The following is a 19738-nucleotide window of genomic DNA, read 5'->3' as shown; positions in this document are numbered from 1 at the left end:
GTTTTTTTTTTTTTCTTTTTTTTTTTTTTTTTTTTTTTTTTTTTTTTTTTTGGTACTAGGGATGAAACTTGGGACCTTGCACTTGTGAGGCATACGGTGGAACCACTGAGCTAAATCCCTGACTCTCTCCATCAATTTTGAAAGATAATTCTGTGGGATTTATCAGTGTGGGTTGGAGTTTGTTATCTTTTAGTGATTGAAATACTACACTACAAGCTTTCCTTGAGTTAAGGGTCTGTGTTAAGAAGTCTGCTGTGATTCTGATGGGCTTTCCTTTAGAGGTGTGTGTTTCTTTTCATGTAACAGTTTCTAATATTCAGTTCTTGTTTTGAATTTCTGGAATCTTGACTGTTATATGCCTCGGTATAGTTGTTTTTGATCATGGTGAATTGGAGTTCTATATGCCTCACTTATCTGTATGTCAAATTCTTTTCACATGCTTAGGAAGTTTTCTGCCATTACTTCTGTGAACAGTTTTTTTTAAAAAAAGTTATTTGTGCTAGCTCCTACTTTTTCAACTCTGGTCGAGCTTATATTATTATTATTTGCATCATCTAGCAGCTTTTGGCAGAGTTTTCATGGTTCCTTGCTATTTTTAAGAAATCTTTTCATGTTTGCTAACTACAAACCTGCTTCTAGATCTGTTATTCTGTCCTCATATTGGTTCATTCTCTACTGTGTATACTTTCAGTAGAGTTTCTAATCTCCTGAATATCTGTTTGAATCTGTTTCATGGATTCTATTTCTTTCCTGTAGTGAGCATTCATGGTTTCCATAATTTTCTTAAGCTCCTCTGTTGTTTTTTTTAAAATCTGTATCTGTTCTAGAGTCACTAACCATGTCCTTCATTGTGGTCATCATCATTTTAGTTATCTGAGAAATTATTTCTAATTTGATTTTTTTCTAGAGCCTCATTCATCTGCTTTGTTCCTTCTGCTGTTACCATTTCAGAGTTCATATGGGTGGCTTTTAAATTGTTCCACCATACTTCCCCTTGAGTTTGTCCTGTGTGACCTGTAAGTCGGGAGTTGCAACTTGCTTCCTTGTCTTCTCATTTTGTATTTTTTTTTAGTGTAGTTTCTACATTTATGCTTATAAATTGCTTGTGGTAGGTAGTTTTATTGCTAGTATCGAGAGCACCTTAGGAAATAACTGCTCCTCAGAGATGTCTTCCAGATGTATTTGGCCTTTGGCCTTTGAGTCTGTTGCAAGACCTTACCTCTTCAGTTTACTGGGGATGAGAATTTACTGCCTTTTTGGCCTAACCCCTGACTCTTAGGCACTGGCCTCTAATATTGTTTATGATTGTCAGGCAATCTTGGTCTTAGCCTATAAGGAAAACAACTGATTAGAACATCTGTGTCTCCTTGGCTAAAGTAGTACAATCAGTAATAACAATAGCATCAAGCCCAGCCTAGAAAATGACAAACTATGGTTACTAGTAATTTGTCACATTTAATTGTATGAAGATGAGTTTTGTAATTACGTAACATCTAAAACCAGAAAGTTGTATACAGTTAATATCCCTTCAATAGAGTCATTTTACTCTCGAGGGAGGGTAAAAAGAAAAATTAAAAGGTGTAAGAGGAAAAAGATATAGATATAGAAGAAGAGGAAGAGATTAGAAGCAAGGTTGAAGGACAAAGGAATATTATGCAAGTTTTGAGAAACTGGTGAAAAAGACAAGAAGCAAGAAACAAAAGCAGGAACAGAATAAAGCAAAAAACTAGAAATAATGTTCACATTCATAGAAAAAAGAACAAACAAGAAAAAGAAAATAAAGCAAAGAAAGGAAGAAAAGAGAAATGTCAACGTCAGGGCATGTGTCTGCTGTCACTAGTAGACAAAGGGGACCATCAGAACCCAGATCAGTGCTGGTTGATCCCAGCAACCTGGTGTAGAATTACCGGGGTGGTGGTGGATAATCTCAGCCAGCCTGTACTTTGGAGTCCACTGACATTCTGACTGGTCATGGTTTCTGGCTGTAAAACCTCTTCTGCGTTCATGTCCTTCTCTTTACTCTCCCCATGGACTCCAATTCTTTCTTCAGATCCTTGCCGGGTCTCAGGGACCTCTTCTGTGATTCTCTTACCCACATTGCTATATTCCAGTGTATGGACTCCAAATCTCAGAAAAGCTGATTTGCTGCCTCTTACCATTCTGCCCTCTTCCTAGAAGTCTCCCATGTGCTTGATTTTTAAAAATATATTATCCTTTTTAAGTCATCTTGTTAAATTGATTTATTAGGTTCAGTAGTTGTTGAAGATTTTAGGAGTTTCTTTGAGCACATTCTGTGCTTCCCAGTGCTTATGTATGTATGTTTTTCTTGCCTTATACCATTGGCTAAAACTTCTAGTACAGTGCTGAAATAGAAGTAGTAAGAATGTGGCTGTCCTTGATTTCTTCCTGAAAAGGCTTGGTCTTTCATCATTTAGTACAATGAAAAGTGCAGATTTTGCCTCTGTTTTCAATTTTGGTCAATTAAGTTTCCTCCTTTTTCTAGTTTGCTGAGCATTTTTGTTATGATGAGGTGTTGAATTTTATCGATGCCTTTTCTGTGTGTACTGAAATGATCATATGGTTTTTATACTTTATTAATGTGGCAGATTCTATTGAATTTTGAATATAAACCAATTTTGTATCCTCAGTATACATTCCACTTGGACCTTATACATTATTCTTTTTTATTATTCAGTAAGTTTATTGGTACATTTTATGTATACAATATAATGACACTCATCATTGGGAATTTGTACCTGTACATGATATACCTTGGTTCTTATTTTTTTCCCCATTTCCCTGTCCTCCTTTCAACCCCTACACCCCTCCCTATTTACAGAGACTTTGTTTCCATTTTGTTCCTTTTCTCATATTTGCTCCCCCCACTTCCCAAAAGGATACATGTGTGAGTACCCAATAGTTTTTTTTTTTTTTTAGTGTGAGAAACTGAAAATGTAAATGAGGACCAAGATGTGTAATAGATAATGTGGAATGGGAAGAAAGTGTTATTCTTTTTATATATTGATAGGTTTGATTTTCTGATATTTTGTTAAGAGTGTTTGCATGCATATTTTGTTAGGTCTATACATTTTCTTTTTTTGTCTGGTTTCATTATCAGGGGTTAATGAATGATGAAGAGTAATCTGGTACCAGTTACTATGTCATGCCAATAGCAGAGTTATAATTTTCTAACTTTTAAGTGCATGGGGTAACAGCTGTTAAGGGGTAGAATTGATTTAATGACCAGGTAAGAATCCCTGCTTATTACCATATGAGGTGTCTGTGGAATAGCATATGGACTGTGTTTGCAGTAATTCATCAAAGATGCTGGAAAGAATTTTGAGTTCAGCAGCTCATACCATCTCCTTCATTAAAGTTGTGTGTTTTATATAATGTGTATTTACTATTAGACCAACTTTTGTTTGTATTTTATTAACAAAATTTCATTTTATTACTGAAGGATTATCTAAGTATTCCTCATTTGAAGTTCATGGAATACTCATTTAATAAGATTTTATTATATGCTGATAATTGAGTCTCTTTTTATTCTTTCTCTACCCTCTTTTGATTTTATTTCCCCCAGGTAATGTCATATATTCACAGGTCAGAGTTATTTTGCGTCCAGTTAATAAATTATGTAGCCTTGGATAAAATAAAAACATTTTTTCATTTGTATTGGCAGCATTATAAGTTGTCACTACTGCTGTGAATTTTGTTCTGGGGAGACATCTGTGTAAAATGAAGGATTATAGATTCAGTCTAATGCAGAAATGGCTCAGTATGGAATGGAGTTTGAAATAAATCATCTTTTTGATGACGTAGAAATTGTGTATTAAGTAGGTAGTGATGAGGGAGAACTGAGACTAACCATCTGCTTCCCTTAGTGATTGTGCAACTGGGAAAAGTACAAGGAAAAGGGTTATGAAGAATCTGAAGTGTGTGTTGTTCTGCTCTAGGAAGCACACCAACGTTTATACCTCTGTACTCAGAATGATGCACTTGGGCATTCATCTTGCATGTGGTCAGCAGTGTTGGTGATCCTCTTTGCCTGGAGGATAGCCCTTTGGGGAGTTACTGGAAATGTGATTTAAAAAGACCTTTCCCCTTATTTTATTTCCAAAATCCAAGTGCGCCAAGCCTGGCACCTATAAGCAGGGACCTACAGCATTGTGTGTAACGTGGTGACCTGTGATTGACATGTTTCTCCCTCTTTCTTGCTGTTGTCACTACTTCAGAGGGTGATGGGTGGAGATGCATGCCTCTCACTTGGTGGTATGTAGGTTTTTGCATACCCCAAGCCTTGCTTCAGTGCTGCCTGTATTCTCTGGGGGATCCTTGTCAAAAAGATGTTGGGAGCTGAGTGTGTTGGTATATGCCTGTAATCCCAGCATTTGGAAGGCTGCGGTAGGAGGATCATAAATTTGAGGCCAGTCTGGGTTATCTACTGAGTTAAAGGCCACCTAGACTATATGGAGAGAACCTGTCTCAACAAAAACAAGGTCAACCCAAAACAAACCAACCTCACACCCCAAACAAACAAAAGAACAAACCACAAAAAGGTTTTGCTCCTGCCATTTTTATACTCCTGATTCTTGAAGCCTTGTATTTTAAGTCCAGCCTCCAGAGTGTTCCCTGACTTACTGCAGATGGTCCTGACTTACAGTGGTTCATTGGATATTTGTTTGACTTTATGATGGTACAAAAGTGACACACATTTAGTAGAAATTGCACTTCAGAATTCTGACTGTTTCCCAGGCTGATGATATACCATGTGATCCTGTTTCCCAATGCAGGGTAGCAGCTGTGAGCTACATGCAGATGCAGCTCAGTCACTGCATCACCGCACAATCATGAGGGGAAACAACCAGTACTCCAGCCTGCTGTCTTGCTGAGTTTTGATGTTTAGCAGGTTAGGTGCAGTAATTGGATTTTGAGGAAAAGTGCTTTCAACTTAGGGTGGATTTATTGGGATATGAGCACATAAGTTGAGGAGAATCTGTATGGAAGCCACCTTTTTTGTCCCTTTAGGGTTGACCTTTTGCCTGTATATGGTAATGTTGCCATATACGTATACCATTACCCTGTAAAGGGTAATGTTCTTTGGATTGTAGTGGTGAAGATAAGATTGATATCAGCAGATTGTAGACGAGATACGGGTTTTTGTGACACAGAATGGATTCTTTTTTAAAGAAAAAAGCGACACCATTAGGAAGGTTTTAGTTATTTGGGAACAGTAAAAAGCAGGTTTTAAACTACACAATGAAAAGTGAAGTATTGTGACAACCATAACATTTAGGTTATAATGAGTGTCAAAGTGGATGATTTAGGCTATAAGAAACACCGTTGAATCATTTGGGGCTTGGTTTGTCTGATATGACCTCCTGCATTGTTGCCTTGTTTCTTTTATTTTCAGTCCATCTGATATGATTTTTCTACAGAGATATCTTTTTGTCATTAAGGAATTCTTTCTACCATACCCATCCTATTAGATTTTTTAGTAACTTTCCCTTTTGGATTTTATGCCTCAGCTTTCTAATTATTGAGGCTCTGCCAGTTTTTTGTTTTGCTTTGGTTTATTGGTATTGGAGCCTCACATTTCCAGCACCCTGTCCCAGGCTCTGTAGTCTTGAGAAGGTCACTTTTGCTGGTCTTCTTTTTATTCCTTTTCAAAAAGAATGATGATGCTTGCCTTGCAGGATGGTGGTTACAATTTGAGATAACTTGTACTTCCATATGGTGGCTCGTGACAGGGGTCTACTTGCTCTACACCAGGGACTCTTTCAGTACATCACAGGCCTTCAGCAAGTGCTTTCCCAAAGGATGATGATATTTTGAGTAGTGTGACCTTGATCATTTATAGCCAAGGGGAAATGAGTGTCATTAGGTCCAGGTTTATCTGCCTGTGTCTGCTAGATTGTTGCAAAGTCATGTTTCATGCTTTTTACCTCATTATGTTTACAAAAGAGTAGTCCATTAATAACAAAACCCATTGAAACAATACGCAAGTAGCAGTTAAGGCCATATATCACTGCATGTCTCATGCTGGGTTCTGTGTAGAGATCTGATAATAATTAAGGGACAGAAAAAAAATGGAATAAAAGATGATACTTCCAGGAGAAGGTAAGACTTTATAACCACAATAATAATTTCCAATTATCAGCAGTTGCTCTGTTCTAAGCGCTGTCTTCAGTAGTCACAATCATATTATAGGGCCAATATTTTTTACTATCTCACCAAGGAAAAAACTGAGGCATATTGTGGTAGGTATGTAAAATTTGGAGAGAAGGGCAAAGTATGCATATCAAGATAAGAGAAAGGAATGAGGAGTTGGGTGACTCAGTCATTTTCTCATTGCTGGAACACAATGCCTGAGGTTAAAAGAGGAAAAATTTATTTTGAGAGCTTGTTTTGAGGTTGTAGCAAGGGAGTGCAGTTACTCGTATACCTTTGAATGAGAAAATGGTCCTCCTCTGTCGGGGTGGTTGTCCTCTTTGACCTGGTATGCAGCTTTGGGAGGGATGCACATGGAGTGGTGAGGAGGAAGGGGACACCCACCTCACCAGCCAGATAAGCTGGATCAACTCTAACAATCGATGGGGTGACACATAACTCAGCCAGATCACCCTCACATCGAGGAAAAGTTTATTTTGGTTCACATTTCAGTCCATAGTCATCTCTTTCCAAGACAGAATGTCGCAGCACCAGGGACATGGAGGAGAATAGCTGCTCACCTTATGGCAGCCAGGAAGTGAGGAGAGAGAGTCAAGGGTTAAGACCTGGGAAGGGACATGCCCACAGTGACCGGCCTCTTTAAAGCCAGGCCCCACCTACTAACAGCAGGTGCCCCTATGATTCAGTCACATTCCAGAGGGCTTGCCTCTGACTGGATGAGCCATTAGGGGACATCTAGATATACAATAATGGGTACTGACAAGAAATTTCAAGTACTCTTTGGTAGCACTTGAATTTTTAATCACATTTCTATTGATTTTTCTGATGGGTGGCCTTTTTCCCTCCAGAACTTAAGATTTTCTTTTAAAAAATTATTCATTCATTTACTTTTTCATTGTTTATCAGTACATTTTAAGTATATAATACAGTTACATTCTTCATTGGGAAGTTGTACCTTGAGATTTTCATAGGATGTTAAAGTGGCTTTTGTATTTATGTTACTTTTATGTTTTTTCACAACTCTTTAAATTCGTTGTGTTTTATATTCTCAAGTTTGTGGTAGATACTTGTTTTAGTCGCTTTACTCATGCTGGGACAAAATACCTGACATCCACAACTTAAAGGAGGAGAGATTTAGTTTGGTTTATGGTTCTAGAGGTCTCAGTTCATGCATGGTGAGCTGGCTGCAAGGGAGAAACAGCAGAGTGGAAGAGTTTGGTGGAGGAAAGCTGCTTACACTATGACGACCAGAAGTAGAGCGAGTGAAGGGAGGAGCCGCATAGGGAGATACACTCTTCCTGGTCACATCGCTTCGCAGTGACCTGTCTCTAACCAGGCCCGACCTCCTAACAACAAGTCAGTTAGGCCTCATTAGTGACTAATGTACTGATAAGTGTAACACCCTGTGACCCAATCCGAACCGACATGAGGCTCTTCATGTCTAAACCCTAACACTCCTCTTAATGTACTGATAAGTGTAACACCCTGTGACCCAATCCGAACCGACATGAGGCTCTTCATGTCTAGCACTCCTCCCATAGCCAGGTGGGTAGGTGGTCGTGTTGCTCACTTCTGTCCAACTGTGTGACAGCCGCACCTCAGGTGCTGCATCTCTACATGGAGGTGTTGGGTCTAAGCTTTGGGGTTAGGAGTTTGGTCCAGTGGCCTTTCTCAGACCCTTGACTGAGCACACAGAGGGTCCTGAGGAAGTTTTTGCTATGTGTCCACGCAGCCAGTTATCAAGGGTGGTTGAGATGTAAAATGAGAACTGTACTCTCCAACTCGGGTTTTTTAGTAGACCAAACTTCTTTTGATGTCTTAGCCACGCCCCCTTGGACATATTTCTCTGTGAGTTGTTAATATCTCTTTCCCTTCATGTTTTCCTTTTTATCTTGGCTTCAAAGAAGCTGAGCTGAATTTATTGCTTGATGATAGTTGCTGTATTGGCTAAGGTTTTAAGTGTGTATTTTTTTTTCTTGATGTGAAGTTTCTCCCCATTTTTATTCTGATAATTTTATTGTTTCTGCATCCTTAATTGTATATGACTTTAGATCATTTTGAAATTAGGCTGGGCCTACACTTTAAAATCATTTCTGTGGGAGCAGGGCCATCAGCTCAAAAGGAAACACGTTTGGGTTACTTTGGTCAAAGAAGTTTGCGATATATATATATATATATATATTTTTTTTTTTTTCCTAAGTCCATTTTTGGTATTTTATTGTTTTTTCTTTTTATTGAGTTTATTGGTACATTCTAGGTATACAGTACAGTTGCATTCATCACTGGGATCTTGTACCTTTACATGACAGGTCTTGGTTCTAATTTTTTCCCTTTGTCCCTGCCCTCCCTTCACCCCTTCCTCCGGGATATTTTTGTATTTAAACTCCTTTTTGGGTTTTCCCTATCAAGTGATCTGTACCACGCATTTTTCAATCTTTTCATGTGGAGAATGCATCAGGAATGTTTTTTCTTTATAAATATTATTTGTTTTCTTGATATGACAGTTCTGGTGGGTTGACCTTCAGTTCTGACCTTGTAGGTTCTGCGAACCACAGACCTTGCTCTCCTTTGACATAGGCCTGAGGCCACTTCTCTGAGGTCCAGAACAGCCACTAGGGGTGGGGATACTGAGTGTGTTTCTTGACTATGGAGGATGCGTTTGGGGCATAGTGACTAGATGTCACTGTTCCATTTTGCAGCCTTGCTGTAGAAGTACAGTAGCTTCCATGCACAGTATTTGACGGTTATTGGGCATTTAGTATATGCCGGGCACTAAAGTGGGTGTTGTATGGGTGTTGTAAGGCATCTAACGATGACACTAACTAATGATTACAGATATGATAGATTCATCGTGTATACCACGGAGGTGAACCTTTGAGAGCTTTGCGTGATACATCCTGTTGCAGTACGTGTCGTAGGTTCCCCACCACCAATACAGACAACAAATCTCAGAGGAATGATACTGAAGTGTCTCAGTCACTGATGAACGCAGCTCTAGGGGAGGAACGGAGGCCATGGTCAGAGTAGATGCCGGTCTGCTGGGGACCACACAGGGAAGCAGAATTCCCACTTCTAGGTTGAGTCCTTTGAGTGTGAGGGCCCCTGGGAAACCTTGTCACCATGATTTCAGATACTTAGGCTTGTGCGTAAAGTCCCTCAGATCCCTCAGCCCGTCGGCGTGGCCCCAGAGATTCATGGGTTATTTCTAGAAGTGTTTTGGGGTGGGGTGGGGTGGACTGGTCTTGCTTTCTTCTCTCCTCTCTGCTTGTAGCCACTGCTTTCTGTAATTCAGCTGATTGCTTTTCTCTCCAAATTGCTGGCTTAAGCTTTATCTTATCTAATTTTATCTCTTCAAGCCTTGTGTACATCCAGAGCATCCTTAGAGCCTGTGCTCATTCTGTCCCTTCTACTTCTCTTGTGTTCGCTCCACATGCATCCCCAGGGAGTAGGGACTGAATTTGCATTTCAGGGCACTGGGAGGGTGGAGGGGTGCTTTTCACCTCTGGAACCTCACTTCTGGGTGTTACCCACATCAACATATTTCTGTTTCTTCTAGGACTTGCTTTTCCTCTTCCTTCCCTCCTTTCTGAGCCCATTGATGTCTTTGACTCCTTCCTGCCCCTGCTGTGCTCTTTGGTACCTGCTTTCTTAACATCCTGTGCCATTTGCATGCTCACTGCTTCTTTTTACTCCAAGATCTGCTCATTCAAATAATGAAGTGCCGTTGAGGCAATTAAATGTGTAATATATTTATTTTAATGTCAGTGTATCTCTTCATACACATATAAGGAAGACACTTGGCTGTTAGCACTGGGCCCTGTGACTAATTGGCAAATGTTCCCTTGTGCCAGCCTCACCGGAGGAACATGTATTGTGTCCCTCATTTGTGTTCTTTCTGTCTCTTTGCTCTTTATATCTCACTTTCTCTACATGTCCCTGGCTTTCTCTCTGGCACAAATCACTCAAATACGTTGTCACCTTTTCCTCTCCTTATTCCTCTGTTTGTGAGTACGCAGAACCCCGGTGAGTGGAGAGAAACTAATAAAGCATTCAGTAGAGCTTACGTACACAAGAGTCAGTGGTGAGCTGGGTTTGCATGCCTGTTGCTGTTGTCCCTGCAGCTGTCTCCTCTCATAAGGTGGCACTTCTATAGCTTGGAACTTGCAGCCTGGGCACCCTCCCCTGAGTACTTGGCTGATGCAAAAAAGGGAAGGCAGGAGCAATCGTCTTGCCTCAGACCTAGCCTGTGGGTCCCAAGTGATCCCCTTCCCCACATGGGTGGTAGGGAAACCAGCTCATCTGTGAGGCATCTGGAATGGAGTGACAGGAAACAGAGGATATAGTACTATTATAGATTACCTGGTATTTGCTTGTTACTTCTGTTTAATGGCAAATAAAAATCTATCTTTGGCTCAGAATTACAGCCTCCTGACCTGTGGGTAAGTATTGACTGACACACTTTACCTCCCATGTAGAGAAAGCTCTCACACAGAGCTATAAATTAGAGGTCTGCATTGGACATATCATCTTAATGTTTTCTGTTGAGTGGAATTAGAACATAGTGTTTCTTTTGAGGTTACAAAAAGCAAACAAGGAACCTTTTCCTCCCAGACTAGTGGGAAGTAAACTAATTACTTGAAATCCTGTTTTATCAGCCATAAAAGTTAGATGAAAGCTCGGCAGTTATATTAGAAGATCTTGATGTATCTTGGATCACAAATTTTTATTCCTTTTCTGGAAGACAAAAACTGCATTTTAGACATAGATAATTTTGCCCAGTATTTAAGCATACCAAATATAAAGTTTGTAGGGTCTTGAGTTTTAGCACAGTGTTAGGGCAAGTCACTTAAAACCTCTGAGACAGCTTCCTTAGCTCTCTAAGGGAAATAAAAGTTCCTGCCTCATAGGTGGTGGTAAAGATCAGATGAGAAATGTATGCCGGTGCATGCAACATGTACTCAGTAAATATTAGTGACAGATAAGCCCTTTGATAAGCTTGCTGTGAAGTCCTGGATAGTTCTTCTGTTCTTGTTTGTTGGCTTTGTTATGATGTATGGCTGTAGCTTTAATAAGACACTTTGTTTGTGCTTCTGAGGATACTGGTACTTTCAGGATCTTAACTATTGTTTTTATGGAATTTTGAGAGGATGCGTGGCTCCAAAAAAGGCCAAAAAGTTTTGAATTTCTTTTTTTTCTTTCTTTGCAAAAGATTTGAAAGCTTAGGTCATGTAATTAATAACAGGGGAGGTTAAGAGTCAGAGATTTTTCTCTTACTCTGGTCATTTTTTTAAGCTGAACTTGGCATAGGTTGAAGCAAATCCATGTCTTCTTGACCATTCACTGTTTTTTAACTGAGAAAGTAGATTGTATCTCTAATGAAATAATTGCAAACAGTTCCGTTTACATATGGTACTGATTTTTCACAGAAGCATTGTTGAAATGCATGGGAACTACCAGGTTAAAAGACGAAAATGGACAAGCCATGTGTTCCAGATGGTATCTCCAGACCAGAGGATCCAAGTAGCATGAGAAACTAGGGCGGGGGTTGGCAGACATCGGCCCCCAGGCCCTGCTTGGTCTTACGCCTATTTTTTTAATGGCCTGAGAACTGAGAATGTTGTTTTATATTTTAAAATCTTTGAACAAAAATCCAGAGAGTATAATACTTTGTGACATGTAAAAATGTCACATTTCGGTGTCCATAAGTAGTTCATTGGGTCAGAGCCACGCCCACTTACTTCCGTATAGTAGTCTGTGGCTGCTGTCCTACTGCAATGGTTGTACTGCGTAGTTGCCTAAAATATTTACTGTGTGGTCCTTCACAAAGAGAGTTTGGAATCCTGAGACTAGATGGTGAGTTTTGCAATATGTATTAAGCCATGTGATTAACATGTATTAGAACACGATAAGACTTTTTCAGAAGTTCAGCTTCTAACTTGAGCTTTTAAAGTCTTTTTACTTTTATTTCTTAATAATAAAAAAGTTTATAAAAATGACTAATCTCACTACTTGGACCACTCCCTCTAACGTTTCGAAAATAAAAATACTCATGCTAACTTAATAAGTATAAGCAGTATATCCCATGAACCAGTACAAAAAGAGTATGAAGTGATGTGTGCCAGACGTTTCCTACCACCTCAATTCCTTACCCCAAAATAATACAGCAGCTAGAAATTTTATAGTTAGCATCCTGAAAGTATTTTGTGGTTATACCAAAATGTATATATACTTTTTGAGAACACTTCTTATAACATGGTTAATTTAGTAGTAGAATACCTTTTTTTTTTTTTTTTTTTTTTTTTGGTACTAGGCGATTGAGCTTGGGACCTTGCGCTTTTGAGGCAGGTGGTAGAACCACGGAGCTAAATCCCCGGCCGTAGAATAATACTCTCAATTATTTAACCTTTTATTGTGAAAAATTTTCCAATGTTATTCAGTGTAAGATAGAAAAGCCTAATGAACCCCATGTAGCCATCATTCGGCTTCAACACCTTATAACCTGTCATCTACGGCATCCACTTTCCGTATTATGTTGAAACAAATCTCAGGCTCCTCATTTTATCTGTAATATCTCTGAAAGACAGTAACTCTTTAAAAAACCCTAAGTGTAAACTAATAACATGTGAAAAACAGCATTAATAAAAAAATAACAATTGCTTTATATAAAAATGATTCCTTAATGTAAATCTGAATGCTTGGTAATATATATATATATATATATAGATAGATAGATAGATAGATAGATAGTTGCCTCCCCCTCTTTATGTTTTATTCTAATTTTTTTCTTTCTGTAGTACGGGAGATTGAAGTCAGACCTTGGTGCTTGCAAGATAGGCAGCGGAACCACCAAGCCAAATCCCGGGCCCTTTATCTTTTAAATGTTGATTTCTTCTACTGTTAGTTTGAATTAGGATCCAGGCGGGGTGTGAGGTTTACACGTCATGATGGGTTCTTCTCCCTTTAAATCTGTGAATTCTGTCTACATCTCTTTTATTGTCCTTGATACTTGTTTTTCAGGGGAGTGAGGTTATTTGTTAGGTAGAGGTTTCCCAGCCCCGTGGTATTGTTTAATATATCCCCCCGCCCTTCGAATTCCCTATGAATTGGTAGTTGGATCTGGAGTCTCAGTCACATGTAGGTTTTGTTGCTTTCTTACCGTTATTTTTAGCTAGGCTACTTCATAGGCATCAGTCCTTTCAGTAGGAGGTGCTTACTATTTTTTCTTTGTGTCATATTAGCACTTGGTGGAGTTTAATGTGTAAATCAAGTCATTCAGTATAGGTTACAGCCTGATGATAACACGCTATATGATTTCTTTGCTGCTTATTGGCTGAAGTGTTTGTTTTATTTTCTGCTGTATTTCCCAGATTTAAAAGTTTTGACTTGGCTTTTCATCTTTTTTTAGTGTTAGAATGTGCTTGGAATGTGCAAGGCTGTGGGTTTAATTTATAGCAGGAAAGAAAAGAAAAGATAAGAAAGGAAAGAGAAAAATAAGAGAGAGAAGGACTCAAATGTAAGCTATGAAGCTGTAAAACTAGTAGAAAAAAAAAAAAGAAAAAGAAGGAAAGGAAAGTCCATGATGCTGACTTGGGCAATAGGTTTTTGGATATTCCCCCAAGTATAGGCAACAAAAGTTAGAATAGATAAATAAAACACAAGCAAAAGCATGTGTACAACCAAGGAAACAAACTACAGAATGAATGGACAAACTATAGCATGGCAAAAATATTTGCAAACTGTGTATGTGAATTCAACTGTTCTGACCTCAGAAAACTTGATAAATACTTCAAGTAACACTTGTGATAATTAGCTCTATTTGGCACTCCTTAATATTCACATATTTCAAAACATGTTGTGCATGATACATATATAATCGTGTTAATTAAATTAATATATACAGATAAGAATAGTAGAAATACTAAGGGCCAATTGAATAATCCTAAGAAGAACATCGTGCACATTTTAATTAATTCAGTTTAGTCATTTAGTCATTCCCCAGTTTTATCTCCGTAAAGTATTTTTCTTTTTTTTTTTTTTTTTTTTTTTTTTTTTTAATTTTTTTTTTTTTTTTTTTTTTTTGTTACTAGGGATTGAACTCAGGTCCTTGTGCTTGTGAGGCAGGCGCTGAACCACTGAGCTAAATCCCCAGCCTTTTGTAATATTTTTAAGTGTTATGGATTTAAACATACTTAACACGTTCTGTTGAATTTGTAGACACTCAAGTTGTCCCCTTTTTGGCTAAGGTGAGTCTTTTCATGTTGGTTCAACTTGATGGGTCACTAGTAGTCTGTGATGGCTTTTCTTCCATCTGGTATAACAGGGTGTTTTGGATGGACCTTACACATTTCTTACTCCAGGTCGGGATCAACTGTTTGTCCAAGGAGTCAGTCTTTTTAGTGAGGAAAATGCATTTCACAGAGGTACGTATTTATGATTGAACAGTTTTAATAATAAAAAACGCTTACAGAGGGCCGGGGATTTAGCTCAGTGGTCTGCCTTCTGCCTCACAAGCGCAAGGACCCCAGTTCTATTCCTGGTACCAAAAACAAACAAACAAACAAAACCACTTAAAGAAAGCACGTACAATGCCATACCTATGTCATCATCACCTGGGTCCTTCAAGAAGTAGAGCATGCCAGGAGCTCCGAAGTACCCTAGCAGGTCCTTTCTAGCCACGGTCCTCTCCACTGTTTCAGAGTAGCTGTTTGACCTTTATAGTGATCCCTTCCTCATTTTTTATTTTATTTTATTTATTTCATTTTTTTCAGCTGTGACTCCAGACAGGATCCAAAGAGGAGTTTCACAGTCTCTTCTCTGGGTTTTATGGAGGCTTCCTTTACTCTTCTGTGATATCCTTTTAAGACACGATGTCATCCTTAAAAGGGCACAGGAAAGGGTGCCTTCCTTGTTCTTTAAAAAAAATCATTTCTGTGTATATCCTACGCAGTATAGATTATTTGTATCTGTTTTAATTCATACATATGGACAGGCTTCCTAAATTCCTTCATATCTTCTCATATTTTGCATCATAAGATTCATTTATATTTTCATTTTCCTTGCAAGATGATATTCTGTTATCTCTATAGTGTATTCATTCTACTATCGATACATAGTTGTATAGATTTGAGCTGTTAAATGCTGCTAAAACTGGTCTCTGTACCTTTCTCCTGGTACATGTGGCTGTACATTTGTGAAGGAAATATATATGTGCAGGTAGATTTGCTGGGTTAAAAGCTACTGTGTCTTCTTTACAAAGTGTTGTGCGGTCAGTACCCTTACCAACAATGTGAGAATGTTTCTGTTGCTTTACATGGTTGGCCACACCTGGGATTGTCAGACTTCTACATTTTTGTTAGTCTCTTTATTCAAAGTTCTATCTTGTAACTTTAGTGTGGTGTTTTCCTGATCATCGGTGAGGTTACACATTGTTATATACTTAATTGACTATTTAGAGTTCTTTCTTTATGAAGTTTCTTGTTTCACTTCTGTTCTGTCAGTTTTTGGATTATTTTGTATTCATTTTTTTTCATGATTGATCCATCAGGCATTGTTATATGTAGAAGGTACAGTATCTCAGTGGTCGTATGCATTGTGTAAACATCTTCTCCCATTCTTTGCACTCTCTTTGTGGTATCTTTTGATTAACACAAGTTGTTCTCATGTGGGTTTTTAAATTGTTGCTCTGCAAGTGGTGTTATCATTGTTTTTGTAAATTTTTATTTTTAGTCCGTGTTTGCCGCACTTGATGATTATTCCCTGTGGGGAGTCGGCACGTGCACACAACAGACCTTAATTTTTGTTTCTTCGCATCCCCCCTTTGCCTCCCCTCCCGCCATCTCTCGGTTCCCTTCTCTTCTGTGAAAGATCTGTCGCTCTCTTTCCTATTACCTTTCATTTTGCTCTTTTTTCTATATTTTGGGTGTCTCATAGAAGAGAAACCATGCAATATTTAAGCTTGTGTGTCTGATTTTGTGTCTAGAGGTGTATCCATGCTCCCTGTCCCAGATGAGACCATATGGTGTGTAAAAACATAAACTGTAGTAGTAATATAATATACATTATTAATTCCTATTGTATATTAAGTATTATCTGTATTACATGTCAAATAATATAAGAATGTATGTTTTAAAAGCCTTATAATCTTGCCTATGTATATACATTTCCTTTTAAAAAATATACACAACAGTAATAATACTATTACATTGTGCTGCACCTTTTTCACATGAAGTTTTGTTCTGGAGATCTTTTTACATCGTTTACCTACTACTGTGCTTTATTCTTCATCATGGTGTCTTGGCATTTCATTCATTAAGGTTGTTTCTAGTTTCATTAAAATTTGGCAGAAAAACATGTAGTTTTTCTTAGTATATCTGTAAAGCACATTCTAAACGAGAATTTTGGGGTGAAACCATTTGTTTGTTTAATGTTAATAAATATTAGTATTTCACTTCAGTTAATTCATGTAAAAGAGCAGCTCATGTAGTCTTAAATTTGAAGTCCCTAAATGGCCATGTCCAGATAAATCATTTGGATGTTTAATGATTTTTAAAGCTTTCCTGTATTCATTACAATTTGATTATTTTTAAACGATCAACGCCAGTCATTCTCCATGTTTCAAAGCAAGAAATTGCTAATTTGATCAAGTAGTTTGGGACAAATTTCATGGGAGATCCATGTCTGTAAAGCTGTACTTTAAGAACAAGGGGGCAAGCGAGTGTTTAATTGTGTTACGAAAGGTACCGAGAAAGCTGCTTCTAATGAGTGTGGTTGTTCTTTATGGCAGCTAACGTGAGAGCTCTTAGATTCCTGAGTAATTATCTTCCCAAAACTGAGGCTCTGACCAGCCTTTTGGATCTTTATTTTTATTCAGATTGAAATGCCCTTTTCTCTTGTTGTTCTGGTAATTCTTTGAGTGTGTCTGTTTTATCTCACACACTTCCTGAACGTGTCACTGTGTCAGTCGTGGATCTGTGAGGAATGTGGAAGATTGATGATGAGATTTACTCTTTGTCTTCAAAACACACTGCCAGGTATAGAGGAGTTTATGAATATATTTGTGCCTTGGACTTCTTTACCATTCATTGGGTATTACTCCCTTCGTAACCTTATTTAAATCACAGCGGCTGAGCTGGTCACAAGAGACCACTTAGCATATATATGATTCCATTAATAAGAAAGTCCTGTGGGCCTGCCGCCTGCCTCGCAAGCACAAGGACCCAAATTCGATCACCGGTACCAAAAGGAAAAAAAAAAAAAAGTCCCGAAGAGGGAGATCCATGGAGGCTGAAAATACTGTGGTTCAGAGGTGGTTTGTGGCTGGGGGGTAGAATGGTAGGAGGTGATAGCTAAAAGGTGCAAGTTTTCTTTTTGAGTTGATAAAAGTATTCTAAAATAAAAGTATTCTAAAAGTGATTGTGGTATAAATATCTTAAAAACCATTGCATTTTATACCTTAAATTACTGAACTGTTTGGAATGTGAATTATATCTCAGAAGCTATTAAAAATATAAAAACAAAAACAACAATAATAGAACTATTCTTCCTCAGCTGGCTCAGTACTGCTTCCCTTGGGTTTGCTTCTTTTATTTGTTTTTGGTTTCTACATTTATTTTATTTTTTTGAGAGAGAGGGCATTGTTATATAGTTCAGGTTGGCCTTGAGCTTACTTTGTAGTGAGGCCTGGGCCTTGAACTCACAGCAACCCTTCCTCCTCAGTCTCCAGAGTCCTAGAATTATAGGCATAGCACCACCATACCTAGCTTAATTATTGTTTCTGAGCAAGAAAGAAAAACTGTAACCCAAAACAAACTCCTGACAAGCCAGTCCTCTCAGCCCTTTTAACTCAAATATTCATAACTTCTCTGAATTTATAATTAATAGTGATTTAAATACTTCTCATCCCCCTTCCATTTTTTTTTGGCATTTTTATTGCCCCTAAAATTCTGCAGCTTGTACAATTACAGAAATTATGTGGTACAGTATGGAAAATACAGGGTTAACAAAACTGCTTTGGGAATTGATAGATGGGCGAGGTGTGTCGTAGAGAGTAGGGGCTGGATGGAGGCAAAAGAGAAGGCTTTCTGAGCCAGCTGGGACTGGTGCTGGCTTGCATCCTGTTGAAAACCTGTGAATCTGGAGAGAAAGTTCCATGTGCTATAAAAATGTCACAGGAACCTCCAGACCTGGGAGGGAAAAGTCAGGGAGGACTTGACCCAGAGAATCATTTGTCATTGCCCTGGTGGTTTGTGGGGATTCCTCTCATGTTGTACCTGTTTCAAGTGAAGGCTTAGAGCTTTCTCTGAATTACAATCAGGAGATCTGTATGTATGAATCTACATGTGTCGGTGTGTATGGCACGTCGAGATGTAAAGCGTAGCAGAGTGAACAGGGTGGCTGGGGCTAGTGAGATGCCTGGATCAAAGGCTCAGGCCCTGCTGGTCTGTAAACTTGGGTTCTAGTCTCAGCTGTGCTAGTTGCAAATTGCTTAGCCCTTTATCTGTAGACATGTGGCTGCTAACACCACCTCCTCACAGGCTCACAGGTGGTTGAAAAGATGAAGTGAGATGAGGTCCATAAAGCCTTTAGTGCAGTACCTAGCATACCATCAGAGCTCCATAGAGGTCAGCTGATGTTTTGGAATTTATAATTGGCAGGGGATGTACTGTGTAGTAAGGTGGCAGAACCATTCCAACCCGAATCTTCTTGTGTACACAAAGGCAACCAGGCCAAAACTTTTCCTCAACAGTGAGATGATGAGTGGTTCTAAATGATCTTTTATATTCTGTCCATTACCATCACCTGTGATTCTCTAGTTTTAAAACGTATGTAATTGAATACAGAGAATTTAGGATATTTCTTCCTTTGACTCTTTCCACAGCCGGTAGGGTATTGGCCATTCTTGCCTTCTTCCCAGAGGAGGGAGCAGACTGGCAAACATTAATGACTTGCCTTCACAAGGCCTCAGACTTGTAAAGAAGTGTATTCCAGAAAGGAAAGATCAGGGAGCTTTTAAAGCAGACATGTGTGATATGGATGGACCTTGATGGGGCTTTTGCTCTATTGAGAAACAGCCCAAAGGAGGTTCCTGGAGGGAGCTGAGGGCTTCGGGAGAGGTGATTACCAGGGGAGCTTTGGGCTAAAACTGTCACAGTAGAATAACATTTATGGGCTTCTGACAGCTGGAAAAGATCATGATGTTCTTTAGTTATAAGTGAAAACATACAGTAACTTGGGGTCCAGGGAAGAAACAAGGGCTTGTGAACACTGATCTCAACATTGTTAATCATGTAAAATTGCTTTTTTTTGGTACTGGGGATCAAATTCAGGTCCTTGTGCTTTCGAGGCAGGAGGTGGCCCCACTGAGCCAAATCCCCAGTCCAGAAATGCTATTTTTGATGCAGTTAGCCCAAGCCTGAATACTTTCTTCTTCTAGAGGCTGTTGGGATCTAGGGCACAAGATAATACAGCATTGGATGGGGTGTGGGGAGGAGATGCTCTGCAGTGGTGGGGAGCCTGAGTGGTTTCTGTTGTGTGCCCTGATGAAATTCTTTTTCTCATGCCCTCTGTG

General features: G+C 38.8%; 1 protein-coding gene and 1 non-coding gene across 7 annotated transcripts in view; one reads left to right on the top strand and one right to left on the bottom strand.

Moving 5' to 3' along the window:
• The window catches only part of Cacna1d (calcium voltage-gated channel subunit alpha1 D), a 325064-nt gene that overhangs the window by 36601 nt on the left and 268725 nt on the right, over positions 1-19738 (top strand). The gene's annotated exons all lie outside the window — the stretch shown is intronic.
• On the bottom strand, positions 14938-15059 carry LOC117283672. Its single transcript, XR_004514697.1, has one exon. It is a non-coding gene; the product is annotated as a small nucleolar RNA SNORA26 (small nucleolar RNA).

Source organism: Fukomys damarensis, unplaced genomic scaffold (genome assembly GCF_012274545.1).
Source record: "Fukomys damarensis isolate Sample0158 unplaced genomic scaffold, DMR_v1.0_HiC HiC_scaffold_28, whole genome shotgun sequence".
Taxonomy (NCBI): Eukaryota; Metazoa; Chordata; class Mammalia; order Rodentia; family Bathyergidae; genus Fukomys; species Fukomys damarensis.
The sequence above is the reverse complement of the archived record's forward strand: the minus strand, read 5'-3'. Positions and strand labels throughout refer to the sequence as shown.